General features: G+C 42.3%; 1 protein-coding gene across 1 annotated transcript in view; it reads left to right on the forward strand.

Annotated features, from left to right (window-relative positions):
- Window positions 1-776: 776 nt before the first annotated feature.
- Window positions 777-16142, forward strand: part of chst15 (carbohydrate (N-acetylgalactosamine 4-sulfate 6-O) sulfotransferase 15) — a 214197-nt gene continuing 198831 nt past the window's right edge. Inside the window, exons 1-2 of the mRNA XM_063071865.1 lie at window positions 777-835; window positions 15575-15724. The gene's annotated coding sequence lies outside the window, so the exon portion shown is untranslated. The remainder of the gene's footprint in view (window positions 836-15574; window positions 15725-16142) is intronic.

The following is a 16142-nucleotide window of genomic DNA, read 5'->3' on the forward strand; positions in this document are numbered from 1 at the left end:
CTCACCTCTATTGTACTCTTTATATATCTGAACAAACTTTTGGCATCATCTTAGATATTTTTGGCTAACTTGCCTTCATATTTCATCTTTTCTCTCCTTATGTATTTTAGGTTGCTGTTTTATTGTTTTTAAAAGCTTCCCAATCCTCTATCTTCCTACTAATTTTTGCCATATGTTCCCTCTTTTGTTTTTATGCTATCTTTGACTTCACTTGTCACCTACAATGCCTCATCCTCCCTTTATACTCTGTTCATCTTGGTGATGTATCTATCCTGCATCTTCTGAATTGTCCCCAGAAACTCCAGCCATTGCTGTTCTGCCGTCATCCCTGCTAGTGTCCCCTTTCAATCAACTTTGGCCTGCTTGTATCACATACCTCTGTAATTCCCTTTGCTACACTGTAATACTGATACACCTTCTCCCTCTCTAAATGCAGGGTGAATGATCGTATTATGATTATTGCCTCCCAAGGGTTCCTTTGGTAGTTTGATGATGAATTTACTTTGAACTTTGAACACTGAATTTTGAATGGAGTGGGAATGTTCAGTCTGTGAATATAGTTAGAGGTCAGGGCAGTAGCTTTTCATGTATTGAGGTGAAAGAGTAGATAACTGCAGCTGATGTAAAAGAGAGACACAATCTTGTAGAAAGGAGGAGCAGGTTCAAGAGCAGTTTTGCCTTTCCCTCCTGTTTACTATTTTTAGAACTTTCAGAAGACCAAACACTTGTGCATGTCAAGGAGACAAAGATCCAGCTGATGACATTGTAGTAGAAACTTTCATGGTAACAGGCTGATGTTGATGTACATTGAAATGCTGGAGTAATTCTATTGAAGGTACAGTTTAGTTAACAAGACTATTATTAGTGCAATGTATAATCGCAAGAATAATTGGAGATGAACTAAATGGGTCATAGGCTTTTCTTATCTTGAACTAGAACAAGGCAACGTTTGTATAAGGATTAATAAGATTGATAAATTGATTTACTACTGACATATGTACCGAGGTACAGTGTAAAATGTCTTGCATACTATCCATATGGGTCAAATCATTACAACAGTGCATTGAGTAGTACAAAGTAAAACAGTAACAGAATGCAGAATAGAGTGTTACAGTTACAGAGAAAGTGCTGAGCAGGTAGACAGTAAATGCAAGGTCACTCTAGGTAAACATCTTGTCAGTAGTTTTATAACAGTGGGATAGAAGCTGTCCTTGACTTAAGTGGTATGTACTTTCATGCTTTTGTATCGTCCATCCAGTGGGTGGGGGAGAAGAGGGAGTGTCAAGGCTGGTTGTGGTCTTTGATTATGTTAACACCAGGAATTCTGCAGATGCTGGAAATTCAAGCAACACACATCAAAGTTGGTGGTGAACGCAGCAGGCCAGGCAGCATCTCTAGGAAGAGGTACAGTCGACGTTTCAGGCCAAGACCCTTCATCAGGACTAACTGAAGAAAGAGCTCTTTCTTTGATTATGTTGGCTGTTTTACCAAGTCAGTGAGAAGTGTAGACAGGTTTCATGGAGGGATGGCTGGTTTTAGGGATGTGTTGAGCTGTGTCCACAATTCTCTGCAATATTTTGTGGTCATGTGCAGAACAGTTGCTATATCAAGCTGTTATACATGCAGATTAGATATTTTCTATGGTGCATTTGTGAGGGTTAAAGGTGACATGCTGCATTTCTTTAACCTTTTGAGGAAGTAGAGGTGCTGGTGAGGTTTCATGGCTGTGGTGTCTTATGTGGTTCAACCAAAGCAGACTATTGCTGATCACCAATAAGAGAAAATATCAATGTCTATGCTTTCTATTCAGTGGTGTTACCATCACTGAACCTCAGCGTCAATATCTAGGAAGACACACCTATGGGTTATCATTATCTCAGAGGTCAATCATCGCAGGAGTTGCTCAGGAAGGTATCCTGGCATCAGTCATTGGGCAGCAAGGTAGCATAGTAGTTATCCTAGTCATTTTAGAGCACCAGTGATCACTGATGGGAGTTTGATTCCTGCCACTGTCATTCTCCCCATGGCTGTGAGGGTTTATTCCAAGTGCTCCAGTTTCCTCCCACATTCTGAAGGCATGTGGTTAGGGTTGGTGAACTGTGGGAATGCTGTGTTGGTACTGTCCCAGAAGAATGGTGGTATTTGTGGGCTTCCCCAGCCCAATCCATGCTGATTTGATTTGATGCAAATGACACACTTCACTGAATGTTTTGATGTAACTGTGACAAAGCAAGGTAATCATTAATCTTCAAAATATCATCTGTAGTCGCTTCCTCAATGTCCTCCCCTCCTTTATGAGGGCAGAAACTGGATGTTTGCTGTTGAGCAAAATTTTTAATTTCCATGTTCACTTCTCAGCAAATAAAGCATTCCAAGTCTTCATACATTAACACTTGGACAGCGTTCACAAAGGATCTCATCAATGGCAATACATTCGCACAACAAACATTCCAGGCAATGGCCATCTCAACAAAACAGAATCCAGCCACCTATCCTTCATGAGCTCTCCTTGGCATTCAAAGGCCGTATTACTGCTGTCCCTTGGACCATGAACATGAACACCCTGGAAGTTACCATTAACCTGGATGAACCACTCAGTGGCCTGTCATTATTGCAGGAGGTACCTGGTGAAATGGCCACTGAGTGTACATATGTTTGTGGTCTTCTGCTGCTGTAGCTCATCCACTCCAAGGTCTGACATGTTGTGTGTTCAGAGGTGCACTTCTGCATGTCACTTCTAAATTGCAAGTGAGTGTCACCTTGCTGTCAGCTTGAACCAATTTTGCCGTTCTCTCTCATTGTGCGCAATGTTTTCACCCACCGAACTGCTGCTCACTGGATGCTGTTTTTTGTTTTTCACACTACTCTCTGTAAACTCTAAAGACTGTTCTTCCTGAAAATCCCAGGAGGTCAGCAGTTTCTGAGATACTGAAACCACCCCGTATGGCATCAATTGATCATTCCATGGTCAAAGTCACCTAGATCACATTTCTTCCCCACTCTGATGTCTGGACTAAACATCATCTGAACCTCATGACCATGCTTGCATGCTTTTACGCATAGTGTTGCTGCCACGTGATTGGTTGAGTAGATATTTGCATTGGTGTACAGGTGTACCTAATAAAGTGGCCACTGCCTATAAACCACAATTATAAGAGTAAGTCAGAGTCTAAGTGTCCTGCGATATCCCAAGGTATACCTATGTCTACATGGCTTGTGTCAGAAGTGTAATGGCATACTTTCAACTTGCCTGGATGACAAATTCATGACCTCCACCACAAAGAAAGCACACCTATAGCTTCCTCTCCAAGTCGGACAGCGTCCTGACTTGGATGCCAGTCCTTCATTGCTTCTTGGTCCAAGTCCTATAACTTCCTCCCCAAGAGGGTTCAAGAAGGTTACTCATCCTACTTTAGCAAAGAAAATTAGAGATGGACAAAACTGGTGCTCCCTTCTGGAAAAGTTAATAAGTGAAACAAATAACTCAAAGGTACTGATTCAGAAGTGGAACATGAGTAAATGAGCATATCTTATGAAGCATGAAGTATGAAAACCTGTAGAGAGCTCATAAATCTACTCTGTGTATTTTCTTACCATAATTCAATAACTTCAGTGGTTCTTGAATCACTTTATGCATTCCTTGTGAGTTCTTCAAATGCAACCCTGCTTTGTCCCTGTTAGGATGTTTAGACCTTCAACCAAGCATTTAATATCAGACTCTATGAGAATGCACTGACTAGTCTAGTTGTAGATATTACTATTCGGACATCGCATACTCTGTTCATGTTCCATTGTATTTCAATTTCCTCTTTTAATTCAGCATTTTTCTGGTATTTTTCAGTTATTGATTTCTGTATGTTGTGTGTGTTTGGAATGGCTAAATCTAGTAAGTAGTAGAGCTACTAGGACTTGATGTATCAATCCCTATGGTAAGTTGGCACTCTCGATGTTGGCAAGTCATTCTTGCATATTTGTCCTGTGGTATTATATCTAGAAATTGATGTTCTCAAACTTCCAGTAATGCCTCCTCCGACCTCGTTCAACATTTCCCATCCCCTTTTCTCTCTCTCATGTTACCTCCTTGCCAACCCATTGCCTCCCTCTGGTGCTCCTCACCACCCTCCTTTGTTTCTTTCTTCCATGGCCCTCTGCCTCCTTCACCAATCAAGTCCCTAGCTTTTTGCTTCATCCCTCTCCCTCCAAGTTCCACCTATCACCTAGTGTTTCTCTTCCCCCCCCCCCCCCTTTCAGGTCTACTCCTCAGCCTTTTTTTCTCCAATCCTGCTGGAGGGTTTCGGCCCGAAATGTCGACTATACTCTTTTCCACAGATGCTTCCTGGCCTGCTGAGTTCTCCAGCATTTTGCATGTGTTGCTCGAACCTCCCTGTTACTGGGAAGAGGTCGCCAACTCTGAGCCAGCATTCGACGCTTCCTTGTCGACATCTAGTCTGCTCAGATCCTGGGGATGTCTTCCATGGACGGTCATGCTCTTCCATTGGTTAACTTTTCCTCTGTAGTGATAATTTCTTCAGTTTTCTGGGTTGTGCTTTCATTTAAGTTTTGTGGTGTGTACCCCTTATCAGAATTGCATATATTTACATGGAGTGCTGAACTGTGTTTTCGTGAATAAAAAAAATATGTCCTTAGAAGTTTAATCTGACTGTTGAGTAAATACTTTATGTCTGTTATTCCTTGTCCTCCATCTGTCCTGTGTAGTGTTAATCAAAGTGTTTTCTGAAATTTGTAATTTCATTTCTTAATTTCCTTTGTAAATTTTCCAGATCATTTTCAGAACAAGATAATCATGCCAAAAGAATATGTTAATATGGGTATAGCGAAAGTATTTATTGCCTTCATTATATTTTTACTATTGAGCTCTGTTTGGCAGATTTTCTTAAGCCTTGAAGTAAGTTACATAGAAACATAGAAAACCTACAGCACAATACAGGCCCTTCAACCCATAATGCTGTGTCGAACAAGTACATACTTTAGAAATTACCTGGGGTTACCCATAGTCCCCTATTTTTTCTAAGCTCCACGTACCTATCCAAGAGTCTTTTAAAAGACTCTATCATATCCGCCTCCACGACCATCGCTGGCAGCCCATCGCTGGCAGCCCATTCCATGCACTTATATAAAATATCTTACCCCTGACATCTCCTCTGTACCTATTTCCAAGCACTTTAAAACTTGTGTCTTCTCATGTTAGCCATTTCAGCCCTGGGAAAAAGCCACAATCAATGCCTCTCATCATCTTATACACCTCTATCAGATCACCTCTCATCCTCCGTCGCTCCAAGGAGAAAAGGTCAAGTTCACTCAACCTATTCTCATAAGGCATGCTCCCCAACCCAGGCAACATCCTTGTAAATCTCCTTTGCACCCTTTCTATAGTTTCCACATCCTTCCTGTAGTGAGACGACCAGAACTGAGCACAGTACTCCAAGTGGGATCTGACTAGGGTCCTATATAGTTGTATATCTTGAACGCAATTCCACGATTGATGAAGGCCAATACACCGTATGTTTTCTTAACCACAGGGTCAACCTGAGCAGCAGTTTTGAGTGTCCTATGGACTCGAACCCCAAGATCCCTCTGATCCTCCACACTGCCAAGAGTCTTACTATTAATGCTATATTCTGTCATCATATTTGACCTACCAAATGAATCACCTTACACTTATCTGGGTTGAACTCCATCTGCTACTTCTCAGCCCAGTTTTGCATCCTATCAATGTCCTGCTGTAACCTCTGACAGCCCTCCACACTATCCACAACACCCCCAAGCTTTGTGTCATCAGCAAATTTACTAACCCACCCCTCCACTTCCTCATCCAGGTCATTTATAAAAATCACGAACAGAAGAGGTCCCAGGATAGATTCCTGAGGGGCACCACTGGTCACCGACATCCATGCAGAATATGACCCATTTACAACCACTTTTTGCCTTCAGTGGGCAAGCCAGTTCTGGATCCACAAAGCAATCTGCCCTGGGATCCCTTGCCTTTTTACTTTCTCAATATGCCTGGCCTGGGGTACCTCATCAAATGCCTTGCTGAAATCCATATACACTACATCTACTACTCAACCTTCTTCAATGTGTTTAGTCACATCCTCAGAAAATTCAATCAGGCTCGTAAGGCACGACCTGTTCTGGACAAAGCCATGCTGACTATTCCTAATCATATTATGCCTCTCCAAACGTTCATAAATCCTGCATCTCAGGATCTTTCTCCATCAACTTACCAATGACTGAAGTAAGACTCTGTTGAAATTTTTCCCTTTATCACATTATGATCCTTTGCCTGTTGATATCCCAAATACTAATATTATTATTATTGTTATTTGTGTTTGTTTTGTATTTGCATAATTTGTCTTCTTGTGCACATTGATTGTCAGTCTATTTTGTGTATATTACTTCGTTCTATTGTGAATACTCACAAGAAAATGCATCTCAAAGAAGTATTTGGTGACGTGTATGTACTTTGATAATATATTTAATTTTTTAACTTTGAACTTTGGAAGTCAGATTGCAGCTGTTTCCAGTGGATGCCCATGTAATCTAATGCACTCACTTCTGATGCAATTAGCCAAACCAGATTCATTCCACCATACAGCTATGTGCATCTCTGCCTGTTGCCTGTAATTTGTATTGTATTGCAGTTGCATCTTGTCAGGTGATACTGACTTTCAGCCCGTTCCAGCTTGTTCAGGAGGAGCAATGTATCTATAATGTTTTTATGATTACAAACAGATCTCACTGAACTATTCTCTTCACTGTTTAAATAGCCCAGAGGATGAACTGTCAATAAAAATTAAGTATTTCCTAATGTCCAGATAGCTCTTGCCAAGGTCTGACCATTGTTTATAAACAGGAGTAATATTTGAAAATTTGTCGAAGTCTGCAACCATTTGCAGGAATAAAATTTTAAGTATTTGCATTCAGGAAGGTGATAGTTTTCTCACTGATGTGCAGGCTTACTGGAACCAGTATGATTTATATGGTACTTCCTGCTTCACTTCTGTGCTACTAGTGTTAATATACCAGCTTAGAGTTATGCACCTGACAACAGTTTCATGTTGATTTTAAAATAAATGTTTGTCTGACAAAATTTTCTCTAGTCCCAAACTTCTTAAGGTAGCAGCTCTTGAAGAAGTCCTTGATGGTAAGGAGGGCTGTGCCTGTGAAGGAGATGGCTGTATCTGCAACCTTCTGCAGCCTCTTGCAATCCCATGCATAGAAACATTTGTAATGCATGCAGTCAGAATGCTCTCCAGCATGCATCTGTAAACATTTGCAAGAGCTTTCAGTGACATACCAAGTTACCTCAAACTCCTCACCAAGTAGGACTGCTGTTGTCCCTTCTTCATGATTCCACTCACTGTGTTGCGTTCAACACATCTGTGCCTCTGGGAGGAATTTGGGGTGCTGGGATGTGGGTGGTGTTGGTGGTTAGCAGTGGTGAGAGGAGAGGCGAAGTTGGCAGGAATGAACCTTGTGTTACTTCTCAACCACTCAATGTGGAGCGTGAGGCAAAGTTCTGAAGTTATACTTGGAAGATTCCTGGAAGACCGCTGCAGCAAATGTGCCTGCAAACCCTGTGGTGCAAGATCTGTGCACTCGAATAATAATCCCAAAATATTTTTTGTTTATTGTAGGTTTTCAGACACAGCTTCCTTGACTAGTTCTATTGTGAGCTAATTATGGATAGAATATACAGTATATCATTGGAACTGTTCCAAATCTCACATCTTTAACTTTTACAGTACATCACAAGAGATTGTACAATGAAGGGCAAATGGGATGGTTAAGAATAAGGGGATCTGAGTGATCAAATTTTCACACAAAGAGTAGTTGGTATCTGGAATGAACCGGCAGACGGTGGAGGCAGGAACAACATCAGCATTTAGAAGGTACCTGGACAGGTAGTTGAATGAGCAGAGTGTTGTGTCTGTGCACAATTTCATATGTATTAAATAAAAGCACACAGGCAGGAGATGGCTTTAACTGGTGTATTCACATTGCACAGAGAGAGAGAGAGAAAACAATGTGCATGCCTAGACAATAGCGTTGCACAGACAACAGATCAATATTTAGTGCGGGGGGGGGGTCATTGCTCTAAAAGAAATAGATCCATATATTACACTTCCTCCCCCTTTAGATTAATGCAATATAAAACTGCACATCTACAAAACATTCAACTTCCGTTTCATAAACCCATATTCCAAACAGACATGCTTTTACAATAACAGTCCACAACTAACTTCACAGTTGTAAAGTTTCAGTCTTTTGGGTGGTGCTCTGTTTCTTTCAGGGTAGCATCTCTAGACCCGTGGAGCAGCATCAGGTTTGGCAGGTGTCTTGTCAACGATAATGTTCTTTGCATGCCTCTGGGCCTGTGGAGTGGCAGGGTTCATAGGTGTCTTGTCTACGACAACGCTTTCGGTTTCTGGTGTCACGTTGCTGTCAGTGACATCATCACTGAGAAGTAAATCCGGTGACTGTAATATGTCTGTCTTGTTGGATGCAGTCGACTCAGGTGTGTTCTTTGGTTGAGCACCCAGTATCTAGTCCACATGCCGTCTCCCATGTCTGATCTCCAACATCTACTGTGTACATCAGTGATCCAGTTCTTGCAGCTAACCACTTGTCTTCTCAGTAATCACACACTAGGACTTCCTGTCCAATCTTGAAGCTCCTTGCTGCTTCAGTTGGCAACTGGCTGAACTGTTTATTCTGTACTTCCCTCTATAGATCTGGTTTCAGGAGGTCTGTGTGAGATCTCAGATTCCTGCTCATGAACAGCAATGCAGCTGTTTGAATTGCCGCCGTGAATGAGTTCCGATATACAGAAAAGAAATTGTCCACCTTTTGCTGTAGAGAAATGTCCTCCGTGTCCATTGCTTTAATGGACTTCTTGAAAGTTTGGATAAACCTGTCAGCTAACCCATTCATTGCAATGTGATAAGGAGCTCACTTGAAATGTCTGATGCCTTTTTTCTTCATGAACAGTCGGAATTCTCCTGCCGTGTATTGTGGTCCATTGTCATTCACAATTTGTTCCGGTAAGCTGCCCTGGTGAAGGTAGTTCTCTGACTGGAGAGAGTCTTTGCTTCATTGGCATAACCTCCAGCCACTTCAAATGAGTATCCACAGCAATCACAGACAAGAAGCTCATGAGAGGCACTGCAAAGTCAATATGTACCCCTTGCCATGGTGATGACAGCCACTCCCATGGGTGTAACGCTGCCTGTGGGGGTGCATTTGAACTTCTGGCATCTGGAATAGCTTTTGGACAAGTCTTTGATCTGTTTATCTATTTCCTTCTCAAACACCTTCTGATTAGCATTAAGCAGTTGTGACAGCCCCTGTTTATTGCTACCATTGGGATGCAGTTGCCTGCTGGTAGCCATTGATTATAGAATCAGACTTGTACAGCACAGAAATGGGCCCTGTCAGCTTACCTTATTTATGCCAACCAGAAAGCTATTCTATATAAACTAATCTCATTTCCCTGTGTTAAGCATATAAACCTCTTGGCCCTTCCTATCTAACTACCTGTCCAAAATGCCTTTTAAACATTGTAATTGTATCTGGCTCTACTAGCTCTTCTGGCTGCTTATTACAGATAACCACCACGTTCTGTGTGGAAAAAATGTACTTCCCAGTACTCCGCAGCATGGCAGAACATTGGAAATTTTAGCAACTTTATGATATTGATAGTCAGTCTCATGGAAGAAGGCAAAATGGGAGAATGAAAAGAAAAATATAGTGAAGAAGAAGAATATGACTTATAGCTTTATACTTATTTCTGTGTGGCTAAGTACATCTCCAATGTCATATTTAAGTTTGCTGATGACACCACTGTTGTTGGCTGAATCAAAGGAGATGATAACGATCATTACCGGAAGTTTGAGGAATCAATATTCATGCCATCAAGTTGGAGGCTACCCAGATGGAATATAAGCTGTTGCTCCACCAACCCAGCTATGGGTCTGCATGCAACAGTCCATGCATAAAAGACTGTTGCTGCATCCCATCACTGACTTTCTGTCATCCTGTAATATCTGCATCCAATGCCCAGTAACTTAACTGTAACAAGAACATAGATGCTCTGGCCCCACGAAGAGCTCATGGACTGTTTATATTTTGCAACGTGTCTCAACTCAAAGTGGCAGAACCAAGGTGAAGGCAGAGTCGAGGCATGGGGCCTCAGCCCAAGAGCAAGGAACAACTTGAGGTTTACTGATTTAAGAGCCAGGCTGAATTGGAAAGGTCAGGTATCTGCTGAACTGAGGTGGAGGATCACCAGCCCGGGAGCGTATTGAAATTTCAGGACCTGGGTATCCAAGCAGGGAACGACTTGCTGTTTGGCCAACTTAAGGGCCGGGCAGGTGTCGGGACTGTGGCGAGGGACAGCCTGGTATTCAGCTCATTGCCTGCGAGGTTTGCTCTCCTCTCTGCTGAACTGAGCCAACTAATAGCTTCCTGGATTGGCCACGACTGGCTTCATGGCCGTGGAATCACTTTCGTGAACTTCAGTTCTGAAAGTTATTTTTGTATTTTTATTGCTTGCACAATTTGTTTTTTTTCTGCACATTGGGTGTTTGATGGCCTTCTTTTCTTGAATGGGTTCTATTGTGTTTTGTAGCAGCCTATAAGGAGATTCATTTAGCATACATAGCTTGCTAATAAATGCACTTTGAACTCTGAACTCTAGACTTACCAAAACTTTACCAATACCGATGCGGATGAACTTTATGAAGACTCAGGAAGATTGGTTTCAGCTTTATAAAATTCTGGTTATGCTGTATCTGGAGCATTGCATTCATTTCTGGTCACTCCATTATAGGAAAGATGTTGAGGATGCAGGTGTAATTTTTCTGGATGCCCTGAATTACAGGGCGTCTGCTATAAGGAGAGGTTGGCAAACTAAATTGTTCTCTCTGGAGAAGCAGGGTCTGAGGGAAGCTATGATTGAAGTTAATAAAAGTATGAGAGACATTAGTGGAGTAGAGAGCCAGTACTTTTTCACAGGGTTGAAGTGCTTAATAACAGTGGGCAAGGTGAGAGGGGTAATTGAAAGGAAATGTTCACCGCAGGTTTTTCACACAGAGATTGATGAGTGGCTGGAATGTGCTGCTAGAGGTAGTGGTGGAGGCGGATATGATAAAGGCATTTAAGAATTTCGTAGATAGGCACATGGCTATGTATAGAATGGAGGGAGATGGACCGTCTGCAGAGAGAATGAATTAGACACCAGTAGCATCAATAATTCGGCAGAGCACTGAGGGCTAAAGGGCCTGCTTTTTGCGGTACTGTTCTATATTTTATGTATATGTCTTACTCAGGGGAAAGCAGATTGGGTAATCCATCTCTCAGAATGACCTTCACTTCCCTCCACTCATCACAAGGTGACTGAAGTATGTGGTTTCTCCAAATTTACTGCTGAAGCTTGCCAAGACTGCTTTAACAGCAACTACCAAGACACCTCTGCCTGGTTCATCATTTGGCATCAGTCTGAAGTTCTCTTGTGCAGGGTAGAAATGGCAAATCCTCCATTATTGCCCCCAAGACCCTGAACATTACATGCAGATTACCAGGCAGTGCAATTAATGTAATGAGGAACGGAAGGCCCTCAGCCTTTGCCTAGAAGCTATCCTGTCAAAGTCTTTGTCTGGACCCTCTGCAACAGAACTTGTGTGCAACCTTGACCAATGGGAAGCAAGTTCCAGGGCAATCCTTTGCCCCTGCCTTTGCTACCATGTACCCGATGACTCAGTACAAATCCTGTCCAGTAGCTCCCTCCTGCCACAGTTGAGCTGCGTCACTGGACTGATGATAATGTGATAATGTACCACTGTCATCCTTGTCTTGCGGCCCAACTGTCCCTAGCCTTAGGCTAGTGAGTGGTGTTATATTCAAGGGGAAGTGGTGAGGCTGCATGGTGATGATGCAAAAAATGCAACTGTCTCACCAATTCTGACCTTTGGTTTTGTCTGCGTTTGTACATTCTCACTGTGACAGGGTGAGTTTCATCATGGCACCCCAGTTTCCTCCTATAGTCATCTCTCAGACTGACCTCCACTTCCATTCACTCTTCACCTGGTGATTGAAGAGTATGGCCTCTTCAAACTTACTGCTGTATCTTACCAAGGTTTCTTCAACAGTAGCTACTAACCTGCTGTTGCCTAGAACAGGAACACCCAGCTATGCTCTCCAGGTTAAATTTGGCTACATTCATTTGTCCTTATGTGTAAGCATAGATGGATGGCAAAGATCCAGGGAGATGTTAATAGGCATAGGGGAGATAATAGAGTTTAGGAAATGGGAAGTGGAGGAATGGAATTGTTCTGGGAGCTGGTATGGATTCAGTGGGCTGGATGGTACCCTTCCATGTTGTATGGAAATATGAGGTCAAGCGATTTTGCATCCTTACATCCTCTACAACTTATACATTGCAAGAGGTTCTGTGACAAAGGTGAACTGAAATGGTCAATGTTCTACGTACAATTATTATGCATAGAAGCACTGTCAACGATGACAAAAGTGGCTAGTGGTTTGTCTTCCCAGTTGGTCAGTCCCTGGACCTGGACCTGACCTATATGAGGCCATTCTATTGCTGTGGCATGAATCACAGAATACTTTATACTCTCAGGAAACAGGAAGTATGTTGATAAGTCCTCAAGAAGGGTCTCAGCCTGAAACATCGACCATCGGTTCATTTCTATGGATGCCGGTTGACGTGCTGAGTTCCTTCAGCATCTTGTTTACAGGACTGTGCAAACACGCCATGGTTGGAGGGTGCTGTTGGTGCAGACACACCCAGCCCTGAGACACCAGAAAAGGTAATTTGATTCCAAGCAATTGGTTTATTGATCATCATAGAATGTCTCTCTGGTGCTTCCCGCTCCCTTTTCTCTACCTTTAACCCCCTCTCCCTGCCCCTTCCCACTCTCAGTCCACAGTAGAGACCCATATCAACACCAGGTTTATCATCACTCACACATCATGAAATTTGTTTATTTTTGAGGCAGCAGTATAGTGCCATACATAAAATTACTACAGCACTGTACAAAGGTTTTAGGCACCCGAGCTATGTATATGTGCCTAAGACCTTTGCACAGTACTATATGTGGCGTAGCGTCTGCAGAATTTCCTGTGTTTATATTGATACGGTTCTGCATCATGCCCCTCCTGTGGTTGACAGGAGTGCAGAAACTAATGATGAGCTGAGGGGCGATGGGTGTGTCAGAGCACAGTTCTGCCCTCACTGTTAGGATCTAGCTCAGACTAAAGGGCTGTGGGCAGACCAATGATGTACCACTGTGCGAAGTTAATGGAGAAAAATGCTGGTATGCCACCTTCATCACAGTCTAGTTGCTCAGCTGCCTCTAGCCCACATGGGTGTTACCGCCTATCTGGCCTGAGTTATGGGTGGTGGAAGGGTTCAAAATGGTGTCTCAGTATATGAAGTCTCCAGCCTCTGAACTGCAAGAGATTGTGGAATGAAGAGGAAATGGGAGAATGTCACTATACTTTTAAAAGGCATGTCTGCATGTCATCGAGACTTCACCCTTTATACTCGTTTTGCAAATCTGCAGTTCTCGGTTTCACCTGTGGTTAGCCATGGCACAGAGCGGGCTCCTGAAACCTGTGGGATGACACAGGCCACATAATGAAGCCGAAATATGCTACCACTCAGAGATACTTGGCACAGCTGCAGTCAGAGTCTCTGGCTTCAACTGGTATCAGCTGTTCACAAAAGGGAGCACTGTGAGCATGTAGACAGGCTATGGGGTGCAGCAGTCAGAGCTGTGTGGTCGTAGAAATCAGATTAATGAGATCTCAGCCTGAAGCTCGAGTACATCAGATTTGTGGTCAAACAATCACAGCCACTCATCTTCGATAACTCAGTATATATTTTTAATGCTAGCCAATTAGGTCTAAAAGGACATGATAAAGATTAATTTTTATCCCACAAAGGTGAGCATATATTAATATATAAAATTACCATATTGAGCATTGAAGGTTCTGCCCTATGGTATGACTTTTCTGAGTAAGGAAGAAGAAAGCATTTGAAGTAACAGAAGCCAGGCAGGATGATAGAAACATAGAAATACAGAAAATCTAGCATAGTCGTAGTCATAGTCATACTTTATTGATCCCGGGAGAAATTGATTTTCGTTACAGTTGCACCATAAATAATAAATAATAATAGAACCATAAATAGTTAAATAGTAATATGTAAATTATGGCAGTAAATTATGAAATAAGTCCAGGGCCAGCCTATTGGCTCAGGGTGTCTGACCCTCCAAGGAGGAGTTGTAAAGTTTGATGGCCACAGGCAGGAATGACTTCCTATGACGCTCTGTGCTGCATCTCGGTGGAATGAGTCTCTGGCTGAATGTACTCCTGTGCCCAACCAGTACATTATGTAGTGGATGGGAGACATTGACCAAGATGGCATGCAACTTGGACAGCATCCTCTTTTCAGACACCACCGTCAGAGAGTCCAGTTCCATCCCCACAACATCACTGGCCTTACGAATGAGTTTGTTGATTCTGTTGGTGTCTGCTACTCTCAGCCTGCTGCCCCAGCACACAACAGCAAACATGATAGCACTGACCATCACAGACTCGTAGAACATCCTCAGCATCGTCCGGCAGATGTTAAAGGACCTCAGTCTCGTCAGGAAATAGAGACGGCTCTGACCCTTCTTGTAGACAGCCTCGGTGTTCTTTGACCAGTCCAGTTTATTGTCAATTCGTATCCCCAGGTACTTGTAATCCTCCACCATGTCCATTCTGACCCCCTGGATGGAAACAGGGGTCACCGGTACCTTAACTCTCCTCAGGTCTACCACCAGTTCTACAGCACATTACAGGCCCTTCAGCCCACAATGTTGTGTCAACCATGTAACCCTCTCTAGAAGCTGCCTAGAATTACCCTACTGCATAGCTCTCCATTTTTCTAAGCTCATGTTCCTATCTAAGAGGTTCTTAAAAGACCCTATTGTGTCCACCTCTACCAGTGTTGCTGGCAGTGCATCCCACACACCCACCACTCTCTGTGTGAAAAACTTACCTCTGACATCGCCTTTGTACCTACCTCCAAGCACCTTAAAATCATGCCCTCTCGTATTATCCATTTCAACCCTGGGATAAGGTCTTTGGCTATCCACTTGATCAATACCTCTCATCATCTTATACACTATCAGGTCACCTCTTATCCTCCGTCGCTCCAAGGAGAAAAGGCCAAGTTCACTCAGCCTATTCTCATAAGGCAAATAGGGAATAACTTTTTCTTAAAGTCATAAAGTTGAGAGAAGAGGAAACAAAATACTGAAAATTTTCTATGGCCAGGTTCTGTCTCAATGCAAAGTTGTGAAAGTCTAATGTCGCTTTTGATCTGAATGCAAAATTAATATTGAAACATGGTATTTAATCTAACTCAATTGTCAACTTCTACATCTCCTGGTTCAATTATTTTATTAAATAAGAAGTACTTTGTTAAAGATTTGCTTTACTTGTCACATGTACATCCAGTGAAATGTATTGTTTGTGTCAACAGCTAACACAGTCTGAGGATGTGCCGGGGGCAGCCTGCAATTGCTGCCATGATTAACGGCTGAGTGCCAGTCATATCTGCCCCTTGACTGGGACTTGTCCAGGATTCATGAGCCCGTTCAGTTCAGTTACACTGAAGACAAGGTAGGCAAAGGTAAGTTGCAATTATTTTTTATTGTGTGTTTGCCATAATGTTCATAAGTATTTGCAAGTATTATAGCATCAGGAATACTGAAATCCATCCTTTCAGAATTCTGAAATTACTGCCCAAAAATTTGACGTATGGAATGAAACTTGTTCCCAGGGAATTTATGTGAAAAGTGCATATAAATTAATAAAAACTTCACTTTTCTTGACATAGTATTTCATTATGGACACAGGAGATTGTCTGTTGATTACGATATTTTATTTCAAAACGGTGTTAATATCTTTGAATTTAAATCCATAATGTGATTTATGGATTCGGCTATGGACTGTAGTTCAACTGCACTCTTTCAGTTTTATGTTTTTATATTCTGTGTTTTTGCCCATTTTTTTCTTGGTGCCATTTGTGCAATTTATTTAATTTTTTG

This window comes from Mobula hypostoma, chromosome 19, assembly GCF_963921235.1.
Source record: "Mobula hypostoma chromosome 19, sMobHyp1.1, whole genome shotgun sequence".
Classification (NCBI taxonomy): domain Eukaryota; kingdom Metazoa; phylum Chordata; class Chondrichthyes; order Myliobatiformes; family Myliobatidae; genus Mobula; species Mobula hypostoma.